This window comes from Salmo salar, chromosome 01 (assembly GCF_965601325.2).
Source record: "Salmo salar chromosome 01, fSalSal1, whole genome shotgun sequence".
Classification (NCBI taxonomy): domain Eukaryota; kingdom Metazoa; phylum Chordata; class Actinopteri; order Salmoniformes; family Salmonidae; genus Salmo; species Salmo salar.
This window is the reverse complement of record NC_138291.1, coordinates 146400544-146425888: the sequence shown is the minus strand read 5'-3', so window position 1 is coordinate 146425888 and position 25345 is coordinate 146400544. Positions and strand designations below refer to the sequence as shown.

The 25345-nt window shown below is 46.4% G+C and overlaps 1 protein-coding gene across 5 annotated transcripts in view; it reads right to left on the bottom strand.

Moving 5' to 3' along the window:
- Positions 1-25345, bottom strand: part of gnaz (guanine nucleotide binding protein (G protein), alpha z polypeptide) — a 50119-nt gene that overhangs the window by 24058 nt on the left and 716 nt on the right. Inside the window, exon 1 of one of the 5 annotated variants that reach the window (XM_082955321.1) lies at positions 2459-2618. The exons of 2 other annotated variants lie outside the window; for them this stretch is intronic. The gene's annotated coding sequence lies outside the window, so the exon portion shown is untranslated. Of the gene's footprint in view, positions 1-666; positions 1673-2458; positions 2619-25345 lie in introns of those variants that run through there. 2 more of the 5 variants (XM_082955318.1, XM_082955320.1) reach the window with 2 other exon arrangements.

Here is a 25345-nt window from a genome sequence, read left to right as displayed (position 1 = left end):
GGCTTGGTGAACGACATTACGGGAACAGAAAGTTGGGAGAGAGAAGAGCTGACGTGATGGGACTCGTGATCATTTAGACAGATAAATGTTGGTGTGTGTGAGGCTGTCCAAACTGCCTTTATCTGGCTTTGACGTTTATACAGCGGCATGTGAATCAATGACTGCCCTGGTGTAGTTGTACTTAGAAATGAGATCCAATCAGCTTAACATGTCCTTTAATCTATTCTCTGTCGTCATCGTCAAACTAAAAGTAGGATGCCATTCAGATTGTTTTCATATTGAATAAAGTGATTGAATTAGACCACTGTAAAATAAATAAATGTTGAGAGTCAAAAATCATATCTTTTTTTCTCTTAGGCGACCAAGAAATTCAACGACCTGTGTTAGTGGACAAAATCTGTATCTAATATTCCTGTGAATTCTAGCTGGTTAGATGGGAGAGAGCTGAGTGACAAATGTACACATTTTCTCAATGTTTAAACAGACATTTTTAACATTTAATCGTTAATTACATGTGAATTGACAATTCGGATATAGTCATGCGTATGACCTCTATGGGGCGATGCAGTTCAAATCTACCGTAGTCCAGGCTACCTACCAGACGGCGCTCACCTTACTGCTGTCCCCCTCCCAGTCAGCAACAATAGTAGTTAATGCCTTTTTTACCTTCTCTTCTGTGTGCCTCTCCTCCATGTTCTAGGTGGTCAGTACATGGTACCCCTCCTGTCTCAGCCTCCAGTAATTATGCTGCAATAGTTTATGTGTCGGGGGGCTAGGGTCAGTCTGTTATATCTGGAGTATTTCCCCTGTCTTATCCGGTGTCCTGTGTGAATTTAAGTATGCTTCCTCTAATTCTCTCTCTCTTTCGCTTTCTCTTTCTTTCTCTTCTCTCGGTGGACCTGAGCCTTAGGACCATGCCTCAGGACTAGCTGGCCTGATGACTCCTTGCTGTCCCCAGTCCACCTGGTCGTGCTGCTGCTCCAGTTTCAACTGTTCTGCCTGCGGCTATGGAACCCTGACCTGTTCACCGGATGTGCGCTACCTTATCGCAGACCTGCTGTTTTCAACTCTCTGTCTCTACCACACCTGCTGTCTCTAACTCTGAATGATCGTCTATGAAAAGCCAACTGACATTTACTCCTGAGGTGCTGACCTGTTGCACCCTCTACAACCACTGTGATTATTATTATTTGACCCTGCTGGTCATCTATGAACATTTGAACATCTTGGCCATGTACTGTTATAATCTCAACCCGGCACAGCCAGAAGAGGACTTCTCCATCCGGGCCGTCACAGTTTTTTTCCGACATGGCATCTTGCAGTCCGGTTCTAGATATGCCATCAGGGTATTGAAGCCGACATCCTCTACCAATGACAATGGCTGTATTTGAACTGCAATCATTTCTGTAATCAGCACTGTGATTATTCTCACTCACACTTTTTTCGTGTGAAAAGCTTGTCTAATGTCTGTTGTTGGGGGCCTGTGCTGCTGCCAGCAACGGTTTGGGTCTCACAGTACCTCCCTGCACTCTGATTTACATTTTGTGTAAAACCCCACCAAAAAACTTTTTTTTTTCTAGATGTTAACGATCCCAATTTCATTTAAATGTTTAACACCCCTAAAGGACACAGAGATGATGGCTTGCCAGCCTTGTGACCAACCAACTGACCAATGAAACCATTGTCAACAAACTAGTAATGCAATAATTTTTTTTAAATCAAAACATTTCCCATGAGACGGATCTGGGCCTTCATTTTAGCCAACACAGGCCTTTTGTTCCGATAAATCAGTTGTGAACAATGGGATGAGGCCATGAGGCACATACAGTATATGTTGTTGAATTACTTTTTTGGCTTGAAGACACAAGTTTTCTATCTTTCTCGCAACAAGCTAGGGATTCTGAGGTGCACTGTGACGTCTGACTGATTGAGACAGTACACATGACTTAAATCAGCCAGTTAATTGTTCCTGATAACTCCTGCTCAGAGCAAAGTACTCTGGGACAGGGAGGCAAAGGAAGATACATACAGAGTTTAGAGAAAGACAGAAGGGTTGATACACAACCCGAAAATTGATTTGATCTGTAGCTATAAGAAAACAAGACCAAGTCACAAAATAATAACTGAAACTGATTCAGAGTGAAAAGTACTGAGATTGAGATTGTAGTGGAAACTTTCAATGATAAACTTGCTGTTACTGGAACACTGAGAAATTACTAATTATCAATGCATAGCCTGCAATTCAGTAACTGGAGATGATTGATTTACAGCATTTGGTTAAGAGTGGAGGAAAGACCCATGACCACCCTAGATGTTCTGAGGCGTAATTCACCGTTGGTTTCATTAGTGTTGGATTGTATTATAATTCAAAGTGTATTGAATTTGATCCAGTAAAGTGGAAGTGCTCACTCAAAAATGTGCTAAAATATAGCTTTAAAATGAGGCAAAACACACATACCAAAACGCAGATACCAGCAGGCTGCCTTCAAAAATCTCGGGCAACAACCAGAAAGTCAATATAATATCCCTCAGGCAGCAGAGAAAAAGATCAATGTCACTCCACTACAACCTTCCATCACAAACAGACAGCACAATGTCCTCCTGCCTCTGAAAATTAGGACTGGCTTCATATGTTCAGTAAACGTGGACATTTCATGAGAATGCTTTGCATGCTTGAGGCAAATGTTTCAACCTAAAAAATGTCCTGTATCGCTGTAGTGAGTCACTGCCGGTGAGCTCACTCATACCATCCTACGTCAGAGCCATAGTAGATGTAGGTCGCAGACTGAGTGATCTTCAGGACTCAGCACTTTGTGTTGCATTATGCAAGATTGAGAGTTTGGCCTGAATAGAGTTGTTGCTTCAATATGCTGGTTAGTTGGTTCCCTACTGGCTCTGGGTTTCCCATAATAAGCCAGACCTGATCCCAGTTCACAATTCTGATGTCCTCAATGTCGTTTGTCCTTGAGGAATGGAATGCTGCTAAAATAGATCAACCCGTAAGAAACAGGCCTCTATATACAGTATCAGAGCATATTATCAGACATTAGTGCAACTGTCAGACACCCAGTAGATGTGGAATATGTACAGATAGAACACTCCATTTGACTAGACTGTACATTTAGAGCACCAGTGACTTCTCAAAGAGCCCTAAATGAGTCCATCATCAGAACTGGGTCTGCGATTCGCTCTCCCACATTACAGTGATTAGGGGGAGGGGGGGAGAGTGTATATTACAGTGATTAGGGGGAGGGGGGAGAGTGTACATGACAGTGATTGGGGGGGGAGAGTGTACATTACAGTGATTAGGGGGAGAGAGTGTACATTACAGTGATTAGGGGGGAGAGTGTACATTACAGTGATTAGGGGGAGAGAGTGTACATGACAGTGATTAGGGGGGGAGAGTGTACATGACAGTGATTAGGGGGGGAGAGTGTACATGACAGTGATTAGGGGGAGAGAGTGTACATGACAGTGATTAGGGGGAGAGAGTGTACATTATAGTGATTAGGGGGAGGGGGGAGAGTGTACATGACAGTGATTGGGGGGGAGAGTGTACATTACAGTGATTAGGGGGGGAGAGTGTACATGACAGTGATTAGGGGGAGAGAGTGTACATGACAGTGATTAGAGGGAGAGAGTGTACATTACAGTGATTGGGGGAGAGAGTGTACATTATAGTGATTAGGGGGAGAGAGTGTACATGACAGGGATTAGGGGGAGGGGGAGAGAGTGTACATTATAGTGATTGGGGGAGAGAGTGTACATGACAGTGATTAGGGGGAGAGAGTGTACATGACAGTGATTAGGGGGAGAGAGTGTACATGACAGTGATTAGGGGGAGAGAGTGTACATGACAGTGATTAGGGGGAGAGAGTGTACATGACAGTGATTAGGGGGAGAGAGTGTACATGACAGTGATTAGGGGGAGAGAGTGTACATGACAGTGATTAGGGGGAGGGGGGAGAGTGTACATGACAGTGATTGGGGGAGAGAGTGTACATGACAGTGATTAGGGGAGGAGAGTGTACATGTCAGTGATTAGGGGGAGAGAGTGTACATGACAGTGATTAGGGGGAGAGAGTGTACATTACAGTGATTAGGGGGAGAGAGTGTACATGACAGTGATTAGGGGGAGAGAGTGTACATTATAGTGATTAGGGGGGAGAGTGTACATGACAGTGATTAGGGGGAGAGAGTGTACATGACAGTGATTAGGGGGAGGGGGAGAGTGTACATGACAGTGATTGGGGGGGAGAGTGTACATTACAGTGATTGGGGGGGGAGAGTGTACATGACAGTGATTAGGGGGAGAGAGTGTACATGACAGTGATTAGGGGGAGAGAGTGTACATTATAGTGATTGGGGGAGAGAGTGTACATTATAGTGATTAGGGGGAGAGAGTGTACATGACAGTGATTAGGGGGAGGGGGAGAGAGTGTACATTATAGTGATTGGGGGAGAGAGTGTACATGACAGTGATTAGGGGGAGAGAGTGTACATGACAGTGATTAGGGGGAGAGAGTGTACATGACAGTGATTAGGGGGAGAGAGTGTACATGACAGTGATTAGGGGGAGAGAGTGTACATGACAGTGATTAGGGGGAGAGAGTGTACATGACAGTGATTAGGGGGAGAGAGTGTACATGACAGTGATTAGGGGGAGAGAGTGTACCTTACAGTGATTAGGGGGAGAGAGTGTACATGACAGTGATTAGGGGGAGAGAGTGTACATGACAGTGATTAGGGGGAGAGAGTGTACATGACAGTGATTAGGGGGAGGGGGGAGAGTGTACATGACAGTGATTGGGGGAGAGAGTGTACATGACAGTGATTAGGGGGGGAGAGTGTACATTACAGTGATTAGGGGGAGAGAGTGTACATGACAGTGATTAGGGGGAGGGGGGGAGAGTGTACATGACAGTGATTAGGGGGAGAGAGTGTACATGACAGTGATTAGGGGGAGAGAGTGTACATTACAGTGATTAGGGGGAGGGGGGAGAGTGTACATGACAGTGATTAGGGGGAGGGGGGGAGAGTGTACATGACAGTGATTAGGGGGAGGGGGGAGAGTGTACATGACAGTGATTAGGGGGAGAGAGTGTACATTACAGTGATTGGGGGAGAGAGTGTACATGACAGTGATTAGGGGGAGAGAGTGTACATGACGGTGATTAGGGGGAGAGAGTGTACATTACAGTGAGTAGGGGGAGGGGGGAGAGTGTACATGACAGTGATTAGGGGGAGAGAGTGTACATTACAGTGATTAGGGGGAGAGAGTGTACATGACAGTGATTAGGGGGCGAGAGTGTACATTACAGTGATTAGGGAGAGAGAGTGTACATGACAGTGATTAGGGGGAGGGGGGGAGAGTGTACATGACAGTGATTAGGGGGAGAGAGTGTACATTATAGTGATTGGGGGAGAGAGTGTACATGACAGTGATTAGGGGGAGAGAGTGTACATGACAGTGATTAGGGGGAGAGAGTGTACATTATAGTGATTAGGGGGAGAGAGTGTACATTACAGTGATTAGGGGGAGAGAGTGTACATTATAGTGATTAGGGGGAGAGAGTGTACATGACAGTGATTAGGGGGAGAGAGTGTACATGACAGTGATTGGGGGAGAGAGTGTACATGAAAGTGATTAGGGGGAGAGAGTGTACATTATAGTGATTGGGGGAGAGAGTGTACATGACAGTGATTAGGGGGAGAGAGTGTACATGACAGTGATTAGGGGGAGAGAGTGTACATGACAGTGATTGGGGGAGAGAGTGTACATGACAGTGATTAGGGGGAGAGAGTGTACATTATAGTGATTAGGGGGAGAGAGTGTACATTACAGTGATTAGGGGGAGAGAGTGTACATTACAGTGATTAGGGGGAGAGAGTGTACATTATAGTGATTGGGGGAGAGAGTGTACATTACAGTGATTAGGGGGAGAGAGTGTACATGACAGTGATTAGGGGGAGAGAGTGTACATTATAGTGATTGGGGGAGAGAGTGTACATTACAGTGATTAGGGGGAGAGAGTGTACATGACAGTGATTAGGGGGAGAGAGTGTACATTATAGCGATTGGGGGAGAGAGTGTACATTATAGTGATTAGGGGGAGAGAGTGTACATGACAGTGATTAGGGGGAGGGGGAGAGTGTACATGACAGTGATTAGGGGGAGAGAGTGTACATGACAGTGATTAGGGGGAGGGGGGGAGAGTGTACATGACAGTGATTAGGGGGAGAGAGTGTACATGACAGTGATTAGGGGGGGGAGAGTGTACATTACAGTGATTAGGGGGAGAGAGTGTACATGACAGTGATTAGGGGGAGGGGGGGGAGAGTGTACATGACAGTGATTAGGGGGAGAGAGTGTACATGACAGTGATTAGGGGGAGAGAGTGTACATTAAAGTGATTAGGGGGAGGGGGGGAGAGTGTACATGACAGTGATTAGGGGGAGGGGGGAGAGTGTACATGACAGTGATTAGGGGGAGGGGGGAGAGTGTACATGACAGTGATTAGGGGGAGAGAGTGTACATGACAGTGATTAGGGGGAGAGAGTGTACATGACAGTGATTAGGGGGGGAGAGTGTACATGACAGTGATTAGGGGGGGAGAGTGTACATGACAGTGATTAGGGGGAGAGAGTGTACATGACAGTGATTAGGGGGAGAGAGTGTACATGACAGTGATTAGGGGGAGAGAGTGTACATGACAGTGATTAGGGGGCGAGAGTGTACATTACAGTGATTAGGGGGAGAGAGTGTACATTATAGTGATTAGGGGGAGGGGGGAGAGTGTACATGACAGTGATTAGGGGGAGAGAGTGTACATGACAGTGATTAGGGGGAGGGGGGGAGAGTGTACATGACAGTGATTAGGGGGAGAGAGTGTACATTATAGTGATTGGGGAGAGAGTGTACATGACAGTGATTAGGGGGAGAGAGTGTACATGACAGTGATTAGGGGGAGAGAGTGTACATTATAGTGATTAGGGGGAGAGAGTGTACATTACAGTGATTAGGGGGAGAGAGTATACATTATAGTGATTGGGGGAGAGAGTGTACATGACTGATTAGGGGGAGAGAGTGTACATGACAGTGATTAGGGGGAGAGAGTGTACATGACAGTGATTAGGGGGAGAGAGTGTACATTATAGTGATTGGGGGAGAGAGTGTACATTACAGTGATTACAGTGATTGGGGGAGAGAGTGTACATTATAGTGATTGGGGGAGAGAGTGTACATGACAGTGATTAGGGGGAGAGAGTGTACATGACAGTGATTAGGGGGAGAGAGTGTACATGACAGTGATTCGGGGAGAGTGTGTACATGACAGTGATTAGGGGGAGAGAGTGTATATTATAGTGATTGGGGGAGAGAGTGTACATGACAGTGATTAGGGGGAGAGAGTGTACATGACAGTGATTAGGGGGAGAGATTGTACATGACAGTGATTGGGGGAGAGAGTGTACATGACAGTGATTAGGGGGAGAGAGTGTACATTATAGTGATTAGGGGGAGAGAGTGTACATGACAGTGATTAGGGGGAGAGATTGTACATGACAGTGATTGGGGGAGAGAGTGTACATGACAGTGATTAGGGGGAGAGAGTGTACATGACAGTGATTAGGGGGCGAGAGTGTACATGACAGTGATTAGGGGGAGGGGGAGAGTGTACATGACAGTGATTAGGGGGAGAGAGTGTACATGACAGTGATTGGGGGAGAGAGTGTACATTACAGTGATTAGGGGGAGAGAGTGTACATTATAGTGATTAGGGGGAGAGAGTGTACATGACAGTGATTAGGGGGAGGGGGGGAGAGTGTACATGACAGTGATTAGGGGGAGAGAGTGTACATTATAGTGATTGGGGAGAGAGTGTACATGACAGTGATTAGGGGGAGAGAGTGTACATGACAGTGATTAGGGGGAGAGAGTGTACATTATAGTGATTAGGGGGAGAGAGTGTACATTACAGTGATTAGGGGGAGAGAGTATACATTATAGTGATTGGGGGAGAGAGTGTACATGACAGTGATTAGGGGGAGAGAGTGTACATGACAGTGATTAGGGGGAGAGAGTGTACATGACAGTGATTAGGGGGAGAGAGTGTACATTATAGTGATTGGGGGAGAGAGTGTACATTACAGTGATTAGGGGGAGAGAGTGTACATTATAGTGATTGGGGGAGAGAGTGTACATGACAGTGATTAGGGGGAGAGAGTGTACATGACAGTGATTAGGGGGAGAGAGTGTACATGACAGTGATTCGGGGAGAGTGTGTACATGACAGTGATTAGGGGGAGAGAGTGTATATTATAGTGATTGGGGGAGAGAGTGTACATGACAGTGATTAGGGGGAGAGAGTGTACATGACAGTGATTAGGGGGAGAGATTGTACATGACAGTGATTGGGGGAGAGAGTGTACATGACAGTGATTAGGGGGAGAGAGTGTACATTATAGTGATTAGGGGGAGAGAGTGTACATGACAGTGATTAGGGGGAGAGATTGTACATGACAGTGATTGGGGGAGAGAGTGTACATGACAGTGATTAGGGGGAGAGAGTGTACATGACAGTGATTAGGGGGCGAGAGTGTACATGACAGTGATTAGGGGGAGGGGGAGAGTGTACATGACAGTGATTAGGGGGAGAGAGTGTACATGACAGTGATTGGGGGAGAGAGTGTACATTACAGTGATTAGGGGGAGAGAGTGTACATTATAGTGATTAGGGGGAGGGGGGAGAGTGTACATGACAGTGATTAGGGGGAGAGAGTGTACATTATAGTGATTAGGGGGAGGGGGGAGAGTGTACATGACAGTGATTAGGGGGAGAGAGTGTACATGACAGTGATTAGGGGGAGGGGGGAGAGTGTACATGACAGTGATTAGGGGGAGAGAGTGTACATTATAGTGATTGGGGGAGAGAGTGTACATGACAGTGATTAGGGGGAGAGAGTGTACATGACAGTGATTAGGGGGAGAGAGTGTACATTATAGTGATTAGGGGGAGAGAGTGTACATTATAGTGATTGGGGGAGAGAGTGTACATGACAGTGATTAGGGGGAGAGAGTGTACATGACAGTGATTAGGGGGAGAGAGTGTACATGACAGTGATTAGGGGGAGAGAGTGTACATTATAGTGATTGGGGGAGAGAGTGTACATTACAGTGATTAGGGGGAGAGAGTGTACATTATAGTGATTGGGGGAGAGAGTGTACATGACAGTGATTAGGGGGAGAGAGTGTACATGACAGTGATTAGGGGGAGAGAGTGTACATGACAGTGATTGGGGGAGAGAGTGTACATGACAGTGATTAGGGGGAGAGAGTGTACATTATAGTTATTAGGGGGAGAGAGTGTACATGACAGTGATTAGGGGGAGAGAGTGTACATGACAGTGATTAGGGGGAGAGAGTGTACATGACAGTGATTTGGGGAGAGAGTGTACATGACAGTGATTAGGGGGAGAGAGTGTACATTATAGTGATTAGGGGGAGAGAGTGTACATTACAGTGATTAGGGGGAGAGAGTGTACATTACAGTGATTAGGGGGAGAGAGTGTACATTATAGTGATTGGGGGAGAGAGTGTACATTTTAGTGATTAGGGGGAGAGAGTGTACATGACAGTGATTAGGGGGAGAGAGTGTACATTATAGTGATTAGGGGGAGAGAGTGTACATTACAGTGATTAGGGGGAGAGAGTGTACATTATAGTGATTGGGGGAGAGAGTGTACATGACAGTGATTAGGGGGAGAGAGTGTACATGACAGTGATTAGGGGGAGAGAGTGTACATTATAGTGATTGGGGGAGAGAGTGTACATTACAGTGATTAGGGGGAGAGAGTGTACATTATAGTGATTGGGGGAGAGAGTGTACATGACAGTGATTAGGGGGAGAGAGTGTACATGACAGTGATTAGGGGGAGAGAGTGTACATGACAGTGATTGGGGGAGAGAGTGTACATGACAGTGATTAGGGGGAGAGAGTGTACATTATAGTGATTAGGGGGAGAGAGTGTACATGACAGTGATTAGGGGGAGAGAGTGTACATGACAGTGATTAGGGGGAGAGAGTGTACATGACAGTGATTGGGGGAGAGAGTGTACATGACAGTGATTAGGGGGAGAGAGTGTACATTATAGTGATTGGGGGAGAGAGTGTACATGACAGTGATTAGGGGGAGAGCGTGTACATGACAGTGATTAGGGGGAGAGAGTGTACATGACAGTGATTGGGGGAGAGAGTGTACATGACAGTGATTAGGGGGAGAGAGTGTACATTATAGTGATTAGGGGGAGAGAGTGTACATTACAGTGATTAGGGGGAGAGAGTGTACATTACAGTGATTAGGGGGAGAGAGTGTACATTATAGTGATTGGGGGAGAGAGTGTACATGACAGTGATTAGGGGGAGAGAGTGTACATTATAGTGATTAGGGGGCGAGAGTGTACATGACAGTGATTAGGGGGAGGGGGGAGAGTGTACATGACAGTGATTAGGGGGAGAGAGTGTACATGACAGTGATTGGGGGAGAGAGTGTACATTACAGTGATTAGGGGGAGAGAGTGTACATTATAGTGATTAGGGGGAGGGGGGAGAGTGTACATGACAGTGATTAGGGGGAGAGAGTGTACATTATAGTGATTAGGGGGAGGGGGGAGAGTGTACATGACAGTGATTAGGGGGAGAGAGTGTACATGACAGTGATTAGGGGGAGGGGGGGAGAGTGTACATGACAGTGATTAGGGGGAGAGAGTGTACATTATAGTGATTGGGGGAGAGAGTGTACATGACAGTGATTACGGGGAGAGAGTGTACATGACAGTGATTAGGGGTGAGAGTGTACATTATAGTGATTAGGGGGAGAGAGTGTACATTATAGTGATTGGGGGAGAGAGTGTACATGACAGTGATTAGGGGGAGAGAGTGTACATGACAGTGATTAGGGGGAGAGAGTGTACATGACAGTGATTAGGGGGAGAGAGTGTACATTATAGTGATTGGGGGAGAGAGTGTACATTACAGTGATTAGGGGGAGAGAGTGTACATTATAGTGATTGGGGGAGAGAGTGTACATGACAGTGATTGGGGGAGAGAGTGTACATGACAGTGATTAGGGGGAGAGAGTGTACATGACAGTGATTAGGGGGAGAGAGTGTACATGACAGTGATTGGGGGAGAGAGTGTACATGACAGTGATTAGGGGGAGAGAGTGTACATTATAGTTATTAGGGGGAGAGAGTGTACATGACAGTGATTAGGGGGAGAGAGTGTACATGACAGTGATCAGGGGGAGAGAGTGTACATGACAGTGATTGGGGGAGAGAGTGTACATGACAGTGATTAGGGGGAGAGAGTGTACATGACAGTGATTAGGGGGAGAGAGTGTACATGACAGTGATTAGGGGGAGAGAGTGTACATGACAGTGATTGGGGGAGAGAGTGTACATGACAGTGATTAGGGGGAGAGAGTGTACATTATAGTTAGGGGGAGAGAGTGTACATGACAGTGATTAGGGGGAGAGAGTGTACATGACAGTGATTAGGGGGAGAGAGTGTACATGACAGTGATTGGGGGAGAGAGTGTACATGACAGTGATTAGGGGGAGAGAGTGTACATAAGTGATTAGGGGGAGAGAGTGTACATTACAGTGATTAGGGGGAGAGAGTGTACATTACAGTGATTAGGGGGAGAGAGTGTACATTATAGTGATTGGGGGAGAGGAGAGTGTACATGACAGTGATTAGGGGGAGAGAGTGTACATGACAGTGATTAGGGGGAGAGAGTGTACATTATAGTGATTGGGGGAGAGAGTGTACATTACAGTGATTAGGGGGAGAGAGTGTACATTATAGTGATTGGGGGAGAGAGTGTACATGACAGTGATTAGGGGGAGAGAGTGTACATTATAGTGATTGGGGGAGAGAGTGTACATGACAGTGATTAGGGGGAGAGAGTGTACATGACAGTGATTAGGGGGAGAGAGTGTACATGACAGTGATTGGGGGAGAGAGTGTACATGACAGTGATTAGGGGGAGAGAGTGTACATTATAGTGATTAGGGGGAGAGAGTGTACATGACAGTGATTAGGGGGAGAGAGTGTACATGACAGTGATTAGGGGGAGAGAGTGTACATGACAGTGATTGGGGGAGAGAGTGTACATGACAGTGATTAGGGGGAGAGAGTGTACATTATAGTGATTGGGGGAGAGAGTGTACATGACAGTGATTAGGGGGAGAGAGTGTACATGACAGTGATTAGGGGGAGAGAGTGTACATGACAGTGATTGGGGGAGAGAGTGTACATGACAGTGATTAGGGGGAGAGAGTGTACATTATAGTGATTAGGGGGAGAGAGTGTACATTACAGTGATTAGGGGGAGAGAGTGTACATTACAGTGATTAGGGGGAGAGAGTGTACATTATAGTGATTGGGGGAGAGAGTGTACATGACAGTGATTAGGGGGAGAGAGTGTACATGACAGTGATTAGGGGGCGAGAGTGTACATGACAGTGATTAGGGGGAGGGGGGAGAGTGTACATGACAGTGATTAGGGGGAGAGAGTGTACATGACAGTGATTTGGGAGAGAGTGTACATTACAGTGATTAGGGGGAGAGAGTGTACATTATAGTGATTAGGGGGAGGGGGGAGAGTGTACATGACAGTGATTAGGGGGAGAGAGTGTACATTATAGTGATTAGGGGGAGGGGGGAGAGTGTACATGACAGTGATTAGGGGGAGAGAGTGTACATGACAGTGATTAGGGGGAGGGGGGGAGAGTGTACATGACAGTGATTAGGGGGAGAGAGTGTACATGACAGTGATTAGTGGGAGAGAGTGTACATGACAGTGATTAGGGGGAGAGAGTGTACATTATAGTGATTAGGGGGAGAGAGTGTACATTATAGTGATTGGGGGAGAGAGTGTACATGACAGTGATTAGTGGGAGAGAGTGTACATGACAGTGATTAGGGGGAGAGAGTGTACTTATAGTGATTGGGGGAGAGAGTGTACATGACAGTGATTAGGGGGAGAGAGTGTACATGACAGTGATTAGGGGGAGAGAGTGTACATTATAGTGATTAGGGGGAGAGAGTGTACATTATAGTGATTGGGGGAGAGAGTGTACATGACAGTGATTAGGGGGAGAGAGTGTACATGACAGTGATTAGGGGGAGAGAGTGTACATGACAGTGATTAGGGGGAGAGAGTGTACATTATAGTGATTGGGGGAGAGAGTGTACATTACAGTGATTAGGGGGAGAGAGTGTACATGACAGTGATTGGGGGAGAGAGTGTACATGACAGTGATTAGGGGGAGAGAGTGTACATGACAGTGATTAGGGGGAGAGAGTGTACATGACAGTGATTGGGGGAGAGAGTGTACATGACAGTGATTAGGGGGAGAGAGTGTACATTATAGTTATTAGGGGGAGAGAGTGTACATGACAGTGATTAGGGGGAGAGAGTGTACATGACAGTGATTAGGGGGAGAGAGTGTACATGACAGTGATTGGGGGAGAGAGTGTACATGACAGTGATTAGGGGGAGAGAGTGTACATTATAGTGATTAGGGGGAGAGAGTGTACATTACAGTGATTAGGGGGAGAGAGTGTACATGACAGTGATTAGGGGGAGAGAGTGTACATGACAGTGATTAGGGGGAGAGAGTGTACATGACAGTGATTAGGGGGGGGAGAGTGTACATGACAGTGATTAGGGGGAGAGAGTGTACATTACAGTGATTAGGGGGGGAGAGTGTACATGACAGTGATTAGGGGGAGAGAGTGTACATTACAGTGATTAGGGGGAGATGGGAGAGTGTACATGACAGTGATTAGGGGGAAAGAGTGTACATGACAGTGATTGGGGGAGAGAGTGTACATGACAGTGATTAGGGGGGGAGAGTGTACATGACAGTGATTAGGGGGAGAGAGTGTACATGACAGTGATTAGGGGGAGAGAGTGTACATTACAGTGATTAGGGGGGGAGAGTGTACATGACAGTGATTAGGGGGAGAGAGTGTACATTACAGTGATTAGGGGGGGAGAGTGTACATGACAGTGATTAGGGGGAGAGAGTGTACATTACAGTGATTAGGGGGAGGGGGGAGAGTGTACATGACAGTGATTAGGGGGAGAGAGTGTACATGACAGTGATTGGGGGAGAGAGTGTACATGACAGTGATTAGGGGGGGAGAGTGTACATGACAGTGATTAGGGGGAGGGGGGGAGAGTGTACATGACAGTGATTAGGGGGAGAGAGTGTACATGACAGTGATTAGGGGGAGAGAGTGTACATGACAGTGATTAGGGGGAGAGAGTGTACATGACAGTGATTAGGGGGAGAGAGTGTACATGACAGTGATTGGGGGAGAGAGGGGGTGTGTGTGTATGACAGTGATTAGGGGGAGAGAGGGGCTAGTGTGTGTATGACAGTGATTAGGGGGAGAGAGGGGCGAGTGTGTGTATGACAGTGATTAGGGGGAGAGAGTGGCGAGTGTGTGTATGACAGTGATTAGGGGGAGAGAGGGGGTGTGTGTGTATGACAGTGATTGGGGGAGAGAGGGGGTGTGTGTGTTAGCTGATAACACTTACTGCCCCAAGATGTGTCAGCTGACAAAGTCCCCCCAGAATTACCCAGGATTCCTGTCAAATGAGGTGAGGGGAGGGGCCTCCGGCAGCCTCCGTGGATTCTATATGGACAAATGAATCAGTGCTGCAACCAGATCTGGGCCCTTGTGTTCAATCAGCAAGTTCAATGAATGTATTATAATCATTCATTTCCTAAACCTTCTGGGGTACATCAGAGGTCGACCATAACTTTCTTCCTGTTGTCTCCTGACTCGTGCCAGAACTTTTAATTGGCCTCAGGAAATCCCAGGCGTCCTCCCATGTTCTGGGAGCTTGGTGTAGGATGTGTGGGATTGGGTCATAGTGAGAGCATTTACTCCCCTACTGAGGCTGCTGGGGTAGGACTCCAGGCCAACTTCACAATTACTCTTTACTACCAGGGATAACATCATGGAGGGAATATGGCCATTGATGAAATGACAGAACACTTGTTCTGTCATAACATGTTTACCGCACAGACTAACAATGTGATATACGGTTGTCAAAAACTGTTGTTAGATTTACAATTAAAGCATAACTAAACCGTGTTTATGATTATCTTATGTAGGGATTAGGATGAAACATTCAAATAACGTGTCACCAAACCCATGTCTTAAACTAAGAATACAAAAAATACTTTTGTTGTCCTTGCCTCACCCCACACATCCCAAATATGGACACACACACAGAAAGCACACAGTATAAAGGAATGCTTCCTCAGCCAGTACACTGGCTCAGCTTCTCTAAAAACACCCACTGCATGCTGGGGGCTTTTGCATCACACATATCCCCAGGAGCCGTAATAATAGTTATTTAACTGAATTATTTGATAAATGTTTTGGTTTTTAACCCCGACAATCATTCAGTTGTTTGAGAACATTTGTGCATGGACCACTTACAATTTAGACTGAAGATCTGGCGTTGACCATTGTATTTGTTCATGATATAGTACACTCACTCTCACTCTTTCTGGCCCTGGGTGGGAGGCAGATACTAGGTGTTGATTGATTAGGATCCCCATTAACTGACACCAATGGTGACAGCTAGTCTTACCGGGGTCTGACACATAACGAAAAATACATTACAGACAAAATACTTTACATTTTCCATACATTTAAAAACATTACCATGTAGTGTGTGTGTGTGTATATATATGTGTGTGTGTGTGTGTGTGTGTGTGTGTGTGTGTGTGTGTGTGTGTGTGTGTGTGTGTGTGTGTGTGTGTGTGTGTGTGTGTGTGTGTGTGTGTGTGTGTGTGTGTGTGTGTGCATCTATCAGTTACACATACATGTCAGTACATACACACAACAAATAGGTCACATGGGTATATTGTTCCTACATCATGGTAAACAATGAAAGGCAGTGTTCATTTTTCATCCCTCCAAAACAGTGGGCTGTAGAGAGGGTTGGGAGCAGGGTAGTGGTGGGGGCTCAGTGTAGTTACTAGCAGATCCTATGTGATAAGGGACTGTGTTTGCTGTGCCTCGCCTCAGCGCCTGCCTGTGCCCCTCTGCCTTCCCGTCCCGCCGATGGAGCGGGTCACACTGAATCACAAGGCCAGCCGGCGCTGACAATGGCACATTTGTGCACAGACAGAGCCGTGAGCCAGCCCACTCAAGGGAAAGGATGGTAGAAGGTGGAGCGAGTCCAGCAATCTGTGTGTGCGTGTGTTGTGTCTGTCTATATGTGCCTGTATCTATGTCTGTCTGTCCATCTACTTGTGTGTGTGTGTGTGTGTGTGTGTGTGTGTGTGTGTGTGTGTGTGTGTGTGTGTGTGTGTGTGTGTGTGTGTGTGTGTGTGTGTGTGTGTGTGTGTGTGTGTGTGTGTTGTGTCTGTCTATATGTGCCTGTATCTATGTCTGTTTGTCCATCTACTTGTGCCTGTGTGTGTGTGTGTGTGTGTGTGTGTGTGTGTGTGTGTGTGTGTGTGTGTGTGTGTGTCTCTCAATGTCTGTGAAACAAAACTGGGATAGTTATTTGAGTGACAAAACAAACACTCAGTCAGGCTGCTTTGTAGCTTATTCACTCTTCAACCTGCTTAATACCAGTTGATAGTATTCTTATTTAACATAATCATATTTCAGGACAAGGCTCAGGCTACTTATCTTTCCACTAACACAGGCACAAACACAGTTATATTTTTCTCATGACCAGTGGAGGCTGCTGAGGGGAGGACGACTCCCCTGGTTTCCATGTGTTTGATACCAGCCCATTACACTCCATTCCAGCTATTACTATGAGCTGTCCTCCCCTCAGCAGCCGCCACTGTTTTTTTGGAACAGAAGGGAAACTGTTGGGGAACAGCCATTTTGTGTCTGCTGTAAACCACTGACTGTTAGTTAACATCCTGCAGTTGATGCTTTCATCATTGGGTCAAGATGAGGAAACTTAACTGGAATTGACTGCAATAGCAAACACCAGTACAGCAGCATCATCAATATGGGTGCCGTATTGAAAGAATACTGGTCAGTGTAGGGCAGTCTCTCCACACAGCTGCCACGCCACGATTCTGGCAAGCAAGACTATGGAAAAGACTGCAATGTGCAGTAGACGTTACTGAGGAGCAGTATCAGATATGTATAAATCTAATTTATGGCATGTTAAGATACAGGGAAATCTTGCACCATATACACCAACTCACAAAAAGCGTATTATTCCACACTGGACAGGCCCTCAGTCAAATGTATCCTTAAGTACTTCCATAGATATTGCTGACAGCAGTTGCTATCAGTCATAAGACAAGGCTATCAGTCATAAGACAAGGCTATCAGTCATAAGACAAGGCTATCAGTCATAAGACAAGGCTATCAGTCATAAGACAAGGCTATCAGTCATAAGACAAGGCTATCAGTCATAAGACAAGGCTATCAGTCATAAGACAAGGCTATCAGTCATAAGACAAGGCTATCAGTCATAAGACAAGGCTATCAGTCATAAGACAAGGCTATCAGTCATAAGACAAGGCTATCTGACCTACTTTGTTTCCTCCAAACCTTGACGTTTAAAAAAAAAATCTGATGCAGACAAAGAATGATATGTCATTATCCAATTTAACGTAGTGTTCAAGGGTATCTATACACATGCACGTGTGCACACACACAAACACACACAAACAAACACACACAAACAAACACACACACATACACACAGTTACAGACTTCTGTTGGCCCATGACCTCCACATCAATTTAATATTCCATTACTAGACCTGCACAAACACAAACATAGTATACACACCCACATACACATACTCAAGCACACACACTCAAAAACTGTCACCTCTCAAACCCTCTCCAACACCCCCAATGGTCCTCCAGTCCAGAGCATCCCCCACCCCTCCCTTCCTCCACCATCTCCTCCATCTCTCCTCCACCACCTCCTCCCCTCCACCACCACATCCTCCCCTCCACCACCTCTACCACCTCCTCCTCCTCCACCAGCACCTCCTCTACCACCTCCTCCTCCTCCACCACCACCTCCTCCCCTCCTCCACCACCTCTTCCCCATCACCACCACCTCCTCCTCCCCTCCTCCACCACAACCTCCTTCCCTCCTCCTCCACCACCTCCTCCCCTCCTCCACTCCTCCCCTCCTCCTCTATCACCTCCTCCTCCTCCGCCACCACCTCCTCCAGCACCTCCTCCACCACCTCCTCCCCTCCTCCTCTATCACCTCTTCCTCCTCCGCCACCACCTCCTCCAACACCTCCTCCACCACCTCCTCCTTCACCACCTCCTCCCCTCCTCCTCCACCACCACCTCCTCCCCCTCCACCACCACCTCCTTCCCTCCTCCACCACCTCCTCCTCCTCCACTCCTCCATCACCTCCTCCTCCTCTGCCACCACCTCCTCCAACACCACCTCCTCCCCACCTCCTCTACTACCTCCTCCCCTCCCCACCACCTCCTCCACTACCTCTTCCCCTCCTCTACCACCTCTTTCTCCCCTCCTCCACCACCTCCTTCTTCCCTCCTCCACTATCGCCTCCCCTCCTCCACCACCTCCACCACTTCCTCCTCCACCACCTCCTCCTTGTACTCTGTCATATGACTGATGTTATGTGTGAGGAATGGAACACAAAGATGCTCTGTTGGTTCCTTTGCTCTGCCCTCAGTAATTAGTGCTGGGAAGAGGGCCCATCTTCCTCAGGCTCACACACAGGGTCCTAGTTCTGAGCGCCAGCACAGATTAGCGAGGGAGAAAGAGAGGAGGGAAGGAGAGAAAGAGAAATTCATTTATGTAGATTTACATAAAACTCAACGATAACCTAATCCTTACTTACTGTAACATTACTACAAACAGATAAAGCCCCACCCTAATTTGGTTCAGTCCAATTGACAGTCAGAAATCCAGGAAGCTAGTCAGCATGATGGGTCACAAGAGGCTTGGCACAGTATTGGACCTAGCAGAATAACAAATAAAAAAGGTAGATCCTGCTTAAAAGGGTTCACAGTAGTCGTTATTTCTGTGTTTACTGCATTCCAGAGTAGGTTATCAGAGTTATTCAATTGCTAAAGGAATTAGCAGAACAATTTCATAGAGGCCGGTTTGGTGAATATACCCACAGCCTGCAGGCCTAGAGTAATATGATACAGTATAACATTAAATATGTCCACATAAATCATTGTTCTTAAGTGTAAAAGGAGATAGACATATTGTATAATTTCCCCGTACTATAATATAATCAATTTAAGTGGTAAAGTCAGCCAAGTCTTCTAACCTACAAGGGCATAGATGAGGGAAGCATATGGTACAACCCCATTGTCCTTCTCAGACCAAAAAACATAGAGACAAACCGGCCACTGTCCCTTTAAAGCTACAGCTGTCCCAAGCCATTATGTCTCACAATGGAGGGGCAGAGGCAACCTTACAGAGGGTTTAGGAGGGGTCAAATTGAACTTAACCGTTGTTTTTCCTGCTGGATATGTTCTTTGGGGAACTTTACTGGCAGGTTATTAAAAGCCCCATTCAAAATGGCAGAAATGTGTTGTGCTATGCTTGTACTGCTGTGCCCAAATTCCAAGTAGGTGATATATTGTAGACCAATATGGCAATTATATTAGTTTGTGTCTTGTATGACACTGCATGGGCAATGGCATCATGTGAGTGTGTGAGTTTAACCAATTTGTGTTAGCAAAACCTTAGAGAGCGCTCAATGAAGGGGTGTGATTTACTTTGATATGATCCCTGTCATTCATTCTTACAGCCAAGGTCACCAGAGACCTCTGACTTTGTGTTAAGCCCCATTACTGCCCTTTCCAGTTCCTTCTCCTCTCAGTCCAACTTCCGGCTTCAATCCCACTCTAATTGCATGGGTTATCAAGCTACATCATATTAGAGTGTCATCTAGGCTGTTAGCTTGAAAAGCAAATCTGCAAATAGAAGTGGGAAAATGGGATATGTGAGGAAATCTTTTTCAGATCTCATACATGTAGTTATTTCCTGAGATATACTTATTATTGTGTAACAGAAAATACAGACACGGAATGCTGGGTCCTAGGCTACATGACGTTTTTGTTTGAGGTGATATAATGTACTGTAGGACTTAGGCATGTGATTCTGTCTTTGGTGGACATCTCCCATAGTGCAGAAGGAGCTGTGTCTGACATGGCTGCACCAACATTCCAAGCAGTGACATCACTATGGGTCACATTTCTTCTCTGTAGAGTTACCAGTTGAAATTGTTGACATACCTCCATAACGTAAAGCACACCAAGATTTTAAAGTATGTGAAATGTCTGACCTGACTTTATTACTTTTGCTTGGTCCACGTCTATTTTTTACCCTACCCGGTCCTTCTGTGTGTTCTAGTACCTTCTACGTGTAAACTGAACCTTGTGATACTTTCTAACACACTGAAGATGAAACTATGTGATAGCCATTTAGATTTAACATGAATGACTGCAAGAGTTACACTAGACATACAGTACCAGTCAAAAGTTTGGACACACCTACGGTCCTCATTCAAGGGTTTTTCTTTATTCTTACTATTTTCTACATTGTACAATAATAGAAGACCTCAAAACTATGAAATAACACATATGGAATCATGTAGAAACTAAAAAAGTGTTAAACAAATATTTATATTCTTCAAAGTAGGCACGCTTTGCCTTGATGACAGCTTTGCACACTCTTGGCATTCTCTCAACCAGCTTCACCTGGAAGGCTTTTCCAACAGTCTTGAAGGAGTTCCCACATATGCTGAGCACTTGTTGGCTGCTTTTCCTTCACTCTGCGGTCCAACTCATCCCGAACAATCTCAATTGGGTTGAGGTCGGGTGATTGTGGAGGCCAGGTCATCTGATACAGCACTCCATCACTCTCCTTCTTGGTCAAATAGCCCTTACACAGCCTGGAGGTGTGTTGGGTCATTGTCCTGTTGAAAAACAAATGATAGTCCCGCTAAGCGAAAACCAGATGGGATCGCTGCAAAATGCTGTGGTAGCCATGCTGGTTAAGTGTGCCTTGAATTCTAAATAAATCACAGACAGAGTCACCAGCTAAGCACCCTCACACCATCACACCTCCTCCTCCATGCTTCACAGTGGGAACCACACATGCGGAGATCATCCGTTCACCTACTCTGCGTCTCACAAAGATACGGCTGTTGGAGCCAAAAATCTCAAATTTTACCTCATCAGACTAAAAGACAGATTTCCACCGGTCTAATGTCCATTGCTTGTGTTTCTTGGCCCAAGCAAGTCTCTTTTTATTAGTGTTCTTTAGTAGTGGTTTCTTTGCAGCAATTCGACCATGAAGGCCTGATTAACACAGTCTCCTCTGAACAGTTGATGTTGAGATGTGTCTGTTACTTGAACTCTGTGAAGCATTTATTTGGCCTGCAATTTCTGAGGCTGGTAACTCTAATGAACTTATCCTCTGCAGCAGAGGTAACTCTGGGTCTTCCTTTCCTGTGGCAGTCCACATGAGAGCCAGTTTCATCAAAGCTCTTGATGGTTGTTGCGACTGCACTTGAAGAAATGTTCAAAGTTCTTGAAATATTCCATATTGACTTGGCTTGACTTGATTAAACTACCAACGGGACATTCAAAACTGTAATATCTTATGCTTCACAGAGTCGTGGCTGAACAACGACATTGTCAACATACAGCTGTCTGGTTATATGCTGTATCGGAAGAATAGAACAGCGGCATCTATTAAGACAAGGTGCGGCGGACTATGTATTTTTGTACATTTCTAAGGAAGTCTCGAGGTTTTGCTCACCTGAGGTAGAGTATCTCATGATAAGCTGAAGACCACATTATCTACCTAGAGAGTTTTCATCTGTATTTTTCGTAGCTGTCTACATACCACCACAGACTGATGCTGGCACTAAGACCGCACTCAATGAGCTGTATTCCACCATAAGCAAACAGGAAAACGCTCACCCAGAGGCAGCGGTCCTAGTGGCTGGGAACTTTAATGCAGGGGAATTTAAATCGGTCTTACCAAATTTCTATCAGCATGTTAAATGTGCAACCAAAGAGAAAAAAATCTGTGGACCACCTTCACTCCACACACAGAGACGCATACAAAGCTCTCTCTCGCCTTCCGCTTGGCAAATCTGACCATAATTCTATCCTCAAGATTCCTGCTTACAAGCAAAAATTTAAGCAGGAAGCACCAGTGACTTGACCAATGAAAAAGGGGTCAGATGAAGCAGATGCTAAGCTACGGGACTGTTTTGCTAGCACAGATTGGAATATGTTCCGGGATTCCTCCGATGGCATTGATGAGTACACCACATCAGTCATTGGCTTCATCAACAAGTGCATCGATGATGTCGTCCCCACAGTGACTGTACGTACATACCCCAACCAGAAGCCATGGATTACAGGCAACATCCGCACATCCGCACTAAAGGCAAGAGCTGCCGCTTTCAAGGAGCGGGACTCTAACCCGGAAGCTTATAAGAAATCCCACTATGCCTTCCGACAAACCATCAAACAGGCAAAGCGCCAATACAGGACTAAGATCGAAACGTACTACACCAGCTCTGACGCTCGTCGGATGTGGCAGGGCTTGCAAACCATTACAGACTACAAAGGGAAGCACAGCCGAAAGATGCCCAGCGACACGAGCATACCAGATGAGCTAAACTACTTCTATGCTCGCTTCGAAGCAAATAACACTGAAACATGCATGAGAGCACCAGTTGTTCCGGAAGACTGAGTGATCGTGCTCTCCGCAGCTGATGTCAGTAAGACCTTTAAACAGGTCAACATTCACAAGGCCGCAGGGACAGATGGATTACCAGGACGTGTACTGTGAGCATGCGCAGACCAACTGGCAAGTGTCTTCACTGAAATTTTCAACCTCTCCCTGTCCGGGTCTATAATACCAACATGTTTTAAGCAGACCACCATAGTGCCTGTGCCCAAGAACACTAAGGTAACCTCCCTAAATGACTACCGACCTGTAGCACTCACGTCTGCAGCCATGAAGTGCTTCGAAAGGCTGGTCATGGCTCACATCAACACCATTATCCCAGAAACCCTAGACCCACTCAATTTGCATATCGCCCTAACAGATCCACAGATGATGCAATCTCTATTGCACTCCACACTGCCCTTTCCCACCTGGACAAAATGAACACCTTCAGTATGTGAGAATGCTATTCATTGACTACAGCTCAGCATTCATCACCATAGTGCCCACAAAGCTCATCAATAAGCTAAGGACCCTGGGACTAAACACCTCCCTCTGCAACTGGATCCTGGACTTCCTGACGGGCCGCCCCCAGGTGGTAAGGGCAGGTAACAACACATCCACCACGCTGATCCTCAACACAGGGGCCCCTCAGGGGTGCGTGCTCAGTCCCCTCCTGTACTCCCTGTTCATTCATGACTGCACGGCCAGGCACGACTCCAACATCATCATTAAGTTTGCCGATGATACAACCTGATCACCGACAATGACGAGACAGCCTATAGGGAGGAGGTCAGAGACCTGGCCATGTGGTGCCAGGACAACAACCTCTCCCTCAACGTGATCAAGACAAAGGAGATGATTGTGGACTACAGGAAAAAGAGAACCAAGCACGCCCCCATTCTCATCGACGGGACTGGAGTGGAGCAGGTTGAATGCTTCAAGTTCATTGGTGTCCACATCACCAACATGGTTCAAGCACACCAAGGCAGGCATGAAGAGAGCACAACAAAACCTATTCCCCCTCAGGAGACTGAAAAGATTTGGGATGGGTCCTCAGATCCTCAAAGAGCACCATCGAGAGCATCCTGACTGGTTGCATCACTGCCTGGTATGGCATTTGCTCGGCCTCCGACCGCAAGGCACTACAGAGGGTAGTGCGAACGGCCCAGTACATCACTGGAGCCAAGCTTCCTGCCATCCAGGACCTCTATACCAGGCGGTGTCAGAGGAAGGCCCTAAAAATTGTCAAGGACTCCAGCCACCCTAGTCATAGACTGTTCTCTCTGCTACTGCACGGCAAGAGATACTGGAGCGCTGAGTCTAGGTCCAAGAGGCTTCTAAAAAGATTCTACCCCCAAGCCATAAGACTCCTGAACGTCTAACCAAATGGCTACCCCCCTCCCCCCCCCCCCCCCCTTTACACCGCTGCTACTCTCTGTTGTTTTCATCTTTGCATAGTCACTTTAATAACTCTACCTACATGTACATGTACATGTTACCTCAATTACCTCGACTAACCGGTACCTCATCACATTGACTCTGTACCGGTTCCCCCTGTATATAGTCTCGCTATTGTTATTTTACTGCTGCTCTTTAACTACTTGTTACTTTTATTTCTTATTCATATTTATTTTTTAAACTGCATTGTTGGTTAGGGGCTCGTAAGTAAGCATTTCACTGTAAGGTCTACACCTGTTGTATTTGGCACATGTGACTAATAAAATTTGATTTGATTTGATTTGATATGTCTTTCTCCAGAGATCCCAAAGCATTGTGGGATTTTCTTCCACCATTTTTGCCTCCATTTTTAGATGTCTGAGGGCCTGGATGTTGGCTGTTTCACTTCATTCTTTCGGACTATCGCATGCAGCCAGTTCTTTAGTCTGCATCATCCATCATCTCCGGTGACACTCGGCTAAACAGCCCTGTCCCCTCAATGTTTCTCATTACATTCTCTCCATCTCTCCTCTCTTGTCCTGTTTTCCTCCTGTTTCCCAATCTCCTTCTCTCTCCATTTCTCTCTCTCTCTCTCTCTCTCTCTCTCCACTGCATCAACCTCATCTGCCTCCCCACTGTTAAACCCCCTAGCCCCTCGACCCCTCCCTGCGCAGGTTATCGCTCTCTCTCTCACTCACACATACACACAAACACACATAGACAGACTCTTGGCACTGCACTGCTGACTCTGACCCCTCTCCACAATCCACGGTAATGCCTCATTAGAGATACGAGGGATTTTTTAAATAAAACAAATGACCCTCAGTGCTGTGGCCGATGGAGAGCAGTGAACACACACACTCTCTCACTTTGTCACAATCACACTCATGCACACACATCACAAATACACCTCCACACACACCCATCCCGGGTCAAAACGGTTATCGATCGAAGTGCTGATGTTATTGTTGATGTGGGCTGGCAGGCGGAGCGCTGCTAAATGCCGATGTGAAGCCAATGTCCAGTCCAGTGCCTGCCTGCAGAGCAAAGCTCCACGGGGTGTGTGCTCCTCCCACCGCAGTGTCACATTCACTGTCTAACTAAGGCAGTCATGAGAGCCATACAGCAGA